This window comes from Brassica napus (assembly GCF_020379485.1).
Source record: "Brassica napus cultivar Da-Ae chromosome C3 unlocalized genomic scaffold, Da-Ae chrC03_Random_46, whole genome shotgun sequence".
Classification (NCBI taxonomy): Eukaryota; Viridiplantae; Streptophyta; class Magnoliopsida; order Brassicales; family Brassicaceae; genus Brassica; species Brassica napus.
The window spans coordinates 83,819-91,137 of record NW_026014217.1 but is presented as its reverse complement, the minus strand read 5'-3'; the positions used below and the strand labels follow the sequence as shown (position 1 = coordinate 91,137).

General features: G+C 39.7%; 1 long non-coding RNA gene and 1 pseudogene across 1 annotated transcript; one reads left to right on the top strand and one right to left on the bottom strand.

Moving 5' to 3' along the window:
• Positions 1–17: 17 nt before the first annotated feature.
• Positions 18–782, bottom strand: LOC111204077. Its single transcript, XR_002656498.2, has 3 exons — positions 666–782; positions 388–563; positions 18–292 (listed from the first exon to the last, which is right to left on the bottom strand). It is a non-coding gene; the product is annotated as an uncharacterized LOC111204077 (long non-coding RNA).
• Positions 783–2,149: 1,367 nt separating this feature from the next.
• Positions 2,150–3,204, top strand: LOC111204172 (annotated as a pseudogene).
• Positions 3,205–7,319: the final 4,115 nt, after the last annotated feature.

The following is a 7,319-nucleotide window of genomic DNA, read 5'->3' as shown; positions in this document are numbered from 1 at the left end:
TGATTGCTATAATGGCTTCCATCAATTTGAGAGCTCTCCATGTTTTGGGCTGGATCTTGGCAAGTAGCTATGAATACATCAAACACTATGTTGCTGGCATGAGATTTGAATCGACCTAGAGAGCCTGCAACAACATAGACGGTGAGGTTCTTGAGTATATTGAGCTCCACCAAGCCAGACACACAGACACACTCATTTTCAACACCTTGTTCTCTATCTCTCTTTTAATTACTGCCAGGTCCCTCGATGCAGTTCATTGCAGCAGGTTTGTTAATGTCGGAGAAGAAGTTATCTGACCAATAAATTTCAAGTTTTTAAGTCTCAAGATGACACTAAGCTAAAATGCATTGTTTTAAAATCAACCAATAACATACAAAAGGAACTCACCAGAGATTCCGATCACATCCATGTCAGGGGAATCATCGCTGAGGAACTCAATAACATTATGCACACCTTTGGTTACCATGTTCATCCCCATTGCACCACACCGGTGTTACAACTGAACCATACATAGCCATTTTTTTCCTGCCAATGTACAGTGACCAGTTTGTAGCCTCGCAAATCTAATTGACATGCATCCACAAAATCATTATTTCATCAGCAAAAGTTTCAATCTTGAGTCGAACCACACCACAAACATAAAAAAATTTACATCTCGGTGGTACCTGTTGAAAATGACAGCCGACGTTTCGAAGTGATCTGGATTCTCCTAGGAAGGCTTAAGTTCCATAGCACGTTGGCACGACAAAAACCGGACAATAGGCGCTCTAGTTGTACCGTCCTTCAGCTCCGCCTAAGACGTACCCAGCCTTGCAGCCTCTATTAGTCCTAGCAACCAAATAACTTTCCGTTATAGCCCATCAGAACAAAGTTTACATCATATTAGTTAATCGGACAACTTCAGAGCGATCAATAAACTTTCACGATCGACCCCCTATCGTAGCGATGGATGGTAGTGATTCACACGAACTGGGATAGAACCGTGGATCTCAGAATTCTGCCCAGAGAAACATACGCTTAAAGTATTAAAACTGATAGCTTGAATATTGATTAAACAAATATGGTATATAGTATTCCATAGAAACTCAAATTTTTAATACCTTTTCCTGGGTACTATGTTCTAGGCGGATAAAGGTGGCGGGGGCAACTACGGATTAAGCAACAACAACAGGCTTACATCTTCGAAGGTTGGCTAAAAGCTGCGACAGTTCAATTTAGGAGTAATTTAATAAGAGATATGGGTCTCAAGGTTTGTTTGAGGAATTATATATACTGAGACGGGTCGTTTCAGAGGTGAAACGGTACCATAACTGGTCGTTGGAGATTTAGAGAGGTGAAGATGAAAAGTTTCAGAATTTTTTTTGATAAGCTAAAAAGGTAACACTTCGGTTTATCGGTGGAGACAAAGTACTATAAAAATCCTAGATACATACAAAAGAGATTTAGCCCAATTATAAGTTTTATTGGGCCAGAATGCGGATTTTACTAAATAGGTTTCGATGATCAAAGTTACACGTGAGTATTGAAACATTACAGTTATGTGTGGGGTCCACTATAAGAAATCCAATGTACAAAGTATCCTTTACTTTAGTGGTATAAATGTTGGTGTTTATATCACAGTAATCCGGGTTCGAGCAACATATTTAACATTTTTTCACACTTTTTAAAAGTGGGGTTCACTTACCTGCTGACGTATCGCATCAGGAGTGCTGAAACTGGCTCTTTATAATGTAGATTATTCACTGCTTCTCTTATGTGGCCAATGTTAACTGTCTCTCATTATTATACTAATCTCTTAACGATCTTATACGTATATTTGAATAGATGGGTTATATCAAAAAAATATAGTAATGTGTCGTGAAGGAACAAAGCTGGTCTCAGCTCTCATTGTCGACCCCACAAGTTGACTGATCGTGTTCTTCATCATGCATGCCTTTGTATTATTTATTTAATTACGGCCTGTTCTCGACGCAAATGATTGTAATTAGTTTAAGAATCTCTTGATTTCTCTTATCATCACGAAATCTTCCTCAAATCATCGAGTAAAATCTCCAACCTATATATAGTTGCTCAAGATCAAAAACTATTATAACAACAAACTAACAAGAAGAATAAGAAGGGAGGAATACAAGTGTTGAAGGTTAGAGAGATGGATGTTTTTGTTGATGGTGAATTGGAGTCTCTCCTGGGGATGTTCAACTTTGATCAGTGTTCATCATCTAAGGAGGAGAAACCGCAAGATGAGATGCTTAGTCTCTCTAGCCTTTACAATGGCCATCTTCGTCACCATCATCAGAACAACGTTTTGTGTCTTCTGACCAACATGCTTTCTTGATTCCTGATATGTTCCCACTTGGCGTGATGCGGGAGGGAATCTTCCGACCATGCTTGATTTTTGGGATCAAAATCACTTCCAAGAAACGGCAACGCTTAAGAGGAAACAACTTCACGTAGAGAATCCACACAACAGTAACTCTAACTGTGACGTCACAAGACAAGTAAGCAGGGGCGGACCCACTTGCGAAGGTGTGGGGTCACTTGACGAAAGGCTCAAGACACTACAAAACCTTGTACCGAATGGGACAAAAGTCGATATAAGCACGATGCTTGAAGAAGCGGTCCATTACGTGAAGTTCTTGCAGCTTCAAATCAAGGTATGCACAATTTTTTTTCGGTTTGTGTTTTCGTCAGAGTCTTTAACATCTATGTATATGTTGTAAGTTTGTACTAACCAAAATGCATATATGTACAAAATGTTGTTGTTGAGCACCGATGAGCTATGGATGTACTCACCATTGGCTTACAGTGGACTTGACATGGGATTCATCACAACCTTTTGTCTCGGCTCATGTGAAGGGCTTGTAATACAAATTATATACAATCTAATTGTAAAGAAACCGATTTAGAACATATGAATCTCTTTCATTGGGCCTTATCAGAGAGAGGTCTACTTTTGTACGCACCATTTTCTCTTCTTGTTCATTCTAATAACTTTTGTTATTCTTTAAACTTATTTTTGTCTTTTTCTTCATTATGGTTCTAATAACTTGTACTTTTTATTAATGTAATCATGTTATTAAAATACAAAAAAGTCATATGGGACTAATAAAATAGTAGCCTTTTCTCGCACAATTTTGTAAACAAAATATATAATTGAACTAACTGTTATATAGATATATGGTTGAATCATTCGGCCGACTTTAGTTTTTTTATGTGAAGATATATAATTGAAGTTTAGCCAAAAAATTAATGGCTAAGTATGCCAAACGAAAGACGCCATGCCAAAGTCTTTTAATACCAAAATCAAATTGATGAACAAAACAATTCCAATCTGTTTTAGATGTGGAGAAGAACAGTGTCTTACATCAAAAATTGAAAAAGATCTTAAACAATACGTAAGAGAGATATAGTATGATTAGTTACAGCCGTAGATTTATATTTTTGATATAGAATTTATATAGTATGACTTTGTGCTGTAGTTGTAAGATTTTAGTTATGGATTTTTCAAAGAAAGCATGATTGGCCTTTAACATTAAAATAGTAATATTTGAAAATTAGAATAAAATTTAGAAGTTAATAATTTATTGTAGAAATTACAAATTGATTATGATGTAAATTAATATATGTAGTTTTTATTTACACATGTGTGTGAACTTTTTAATTTATATACATATATATATGTAATACATATTTTAATAGTATTTGTAACATTTTTGTGGATTATATATGTAAGAAATATATTATTATATTTATGTTAGTGAAACGTATTACTATAGAAGAAATGAAGCATACATGTTTTACAAAAAGGAGAAAAAAACATTTTTCAAAGCAGTTGAAAAAATGCTCTAAAAAATTAGCTCTCCACAGCCACAAAATAAATAAAAAGGTAGATATGGGTGTAAAATTTAAAAAATTAACCAAAGCTTGATTGCTTTTAATTTAGTGATGTGGAGAGAATTAAAGTTGTCTATAGTACTAACAGCTTTCTCCAATCATCCTCATAAATTAATATATTTATTACCAATTAATTTTAAATTAAACACTCGTCTACAATCTATACAATCAAGTTTTTATTGGGTTATTTGCAAAATTGACTCAAAACATGAAGTCAACCTTAAAATTAACATATGTTTTTTTAGATTTTTCTTTTGCCTTATTCACCCCACAAGCATATAACTTTAGCACCAATAAACTGAGATAATATAAAAAAAATTTCAAATGATTACATATGGATCCCATACGTGCTCTGCATGTCGGATGTCCAGAGAGTGAGGTTGTCACGGAGTAGCTGCATGATCAAGGTGCTGTCTTTGTATGACTCTTCACCTAGAGTGTCCAACTCCGCTATGGCATCATCAAAATCCTCGATGAGACAACAATACAACAACCAGAGGCGATGTGTTTAGGTGAAGAAAACAATACAATACAGCAGAGGCATGTTCAGATTTTCTGATGATATAACGAGCTAGTTACTATCTGAGGGGTTTCACAGAGACTATGTCCATCCAGAATCCTACTCTCGTTAGAAACCATTCATTTATTTAGTTAAAAATTGCAATTTCTTCACACTTAGAGAGAGAGAAAGTGGAATCATGAGAATTTAGGAAGCTGCAATGAATGTACGCAAAGATAAATTTGAATTTATACCATAGGGAGTAAAATCTCAAAAAAGATTAATCGTTCCAAAAATAGTGATGGTGTAGTGTGAGAAATAAAATATTTTTTTTTTTTTGAATTCAAGAATTTATGGGCCTAAACCCATAATCTCTTTGGGCCAAGGACAAGAGCCGGTTGTTTAATCCCTCCCTGCAGTTGTTGAGACTCGAACATGGCACGTCTACCCTTTCGAAAGAAGACTTTACTAGTTAAGCTAGGAACACCGGGTATAAAATGAATTTTATTTGATGTAGATTTTTATTTATATTAAAAACAAATAGAAACAGTTTAAGAAACAAAACAGTTTTATTTTCCATTTTTTTTGCATTTAATATTTTTTAAACGAAATTGTTTTTATTTTCTTTAGAATCTTTTCTATGTAGAAATTATTTTTTTTTTGTTTTTTATAAATTTTCTACATAGCAATTTTGATTTGTTGTGGGAACCGAAATTCACACCGTCGAGTTTTGTTAATCGAAGGAAAGCCAAATTAACCTAGCCTTCTCTGATGGTCCCAGTTATCTGCTGGGCCACGCACAACACAATCAATATGAAAGATTCGAAAGTAATAAATCGTAAAAGAGCGAAAAGAGAACAAAGAGGTCTTATTTTCGAATTCGCGTTTGAGCGTGAACAACAGGTAAGATCCTAGGCCACGAGAGCTGTCGGTATGTTTGCTAGTCTAGCCACCTAAGTTCTAACCTAGTCGAGTCGCAGCTCGGTAGTAAAAAACGGAAAAATTCCTAAATTGCTCTAAGTATTAACTTTTCTCTTAGAATGCCCTCCTCTTCGTCCTATGTCCTCCTTATATACTCCTCCTTACGTCGGTTTACCTCTTCTCGGGCCGGATTTGTCGTGAAACGGGCTTTTCCATATTTCCTTCTTCTTTGTGATTATCTTCGGAAATTTGACATTTATCTCTTCCCGCGGAAGAGATAAACCGTCATACCAGTCATTGGGTTCAAGTCTTTTGGGACCATAGATGGGCCTTTGTCCGCAATTCGGATCCTCTTTGGGCCATATCGAGACTTAAGCGTTTTTATGATTTTACTCGCGAAGTAGCCGTTGGTATAGGCATGGTTCTTCTAACGGAACCCTGTTTCTTCGCATAGCCGAGGCAGTTGGTGTTAAGTTAACCATAACCTGCTCTACTACGAAGAATAGGAAACCATTCAAAAAACATAATCTTCCCAACTTCCCGAATACTTTCGATGATGTTTTTTAGACGGAACATTGGTGTCGTATCCACGGACCCGAAGACTGAGTTACGGAAACTTTGGACGAAGATGCATGGTTATGAGATGGGACCGGGTTCGGAATGGTCCGCAGAGTATTGGCCGCGCTCGCCGGGCGAGCTGACTCGTGTCGCGGCCGAGCTCGCCGGTGAGTCGACCGGCAACACGGCCGTGCTCCCCGGGCGAGCTGGCTCGTGTCGCGGCCGAGCTCGCCGGCGAGTCGACCGGCAACACGGCCGTGCTCGCCGGGCGAGCTGGCTCGTGTCGTGGCCGAGCTCGCCGGCGAGTCGACCGGCAACACGGCCGTGCTCGCCGGGCGAGCTGGCTCGTGTTGCGGCCGAGCTTGCCGGCGAGTTGACCGGCAACACGGCCGTGCTCGCCGGGCGAGCTAGCTTGTGTCGCGGCCGAGCTCGCCGGCGAGTCGACTGGCAACACGGTCGTGCTCGCCGGGTGAGCTGGCTCGTGTCGCGGTCGAGCTCGCCGGGCGATCCGTTTCGGCTATTCGTTTTCTCGGCTTTTGAAGTTTTAACCGAGATTCGGTTTTTCTAAGGACTTTCGGATATCGATTCCGTCATGACCGATTTTGACCCCAATAGTTAGCCCCCCCAGCTAGCTAGGATCCGTGGACCTGGGTGTTAGGTCCTACCTTGCGGTATGGTCTGTTCTATGTGGAATTGGACGTAATCGTTTGTCGAAAGATTGAAGGTGAATAGAAAAAATTGTATAAGTAAGGGAAGTAAGTTTTTCAAATTCTTTACTCACTTCTTCCCTTAAGAAAAGATTCCTTCAAGATAGAAATTTTTTCTCCAAGATCTCTCTTTGCTCAAAGAAAAGGTTTCGGAAGGAGGTCGGAGAACAGAGTCGGAGACAGGCTGAGCTCCATTCTCGGGCCCTTGTCCGTGCGGAGAGGAGAGGAAAGAGAGCGATTGTCGCCGAAATGAAGCGGAGGGCTGCTTTGTTTGCCACCGAATTCGAGAGCTTTAAGGATGCTCAAGAATTCGTGGGTGTTTTTCGCGAGTGCCGTGGCTCGGTTGCTACCTCTACAAGTCGCAGAACGAGGACTTCTCTTTTCCTGCCGAGGTCTCTGAGATGTCGGGTCTTATGAACGGGTGTGCCCATGCCGAATCCTTGGTTCCTCCGATCGAAGGAAGGGTCCGACAGCTTTGGGATTCCATCGAGGTCTCGGAGGACACGGCGGAAGCGGGAACCGGTGTTGGTGATGAATGTGCCGGAGTCGCGGATGGAGAGGTGGACCAGCCTGCGAGCTCGTTCGGGGTCTCCATGTCCGGGTTCTTCGACTTTGAGCTTTGAGGATTGTTGGGATTATTTCCCTTAGTTTTATTTCGATGTTTGATGTATCTAGGCCGAGTGTGGCCGTATTTGATTTATGTGTGTTATGGCCTTGCGAGGCTATGTGAACTATGTGTT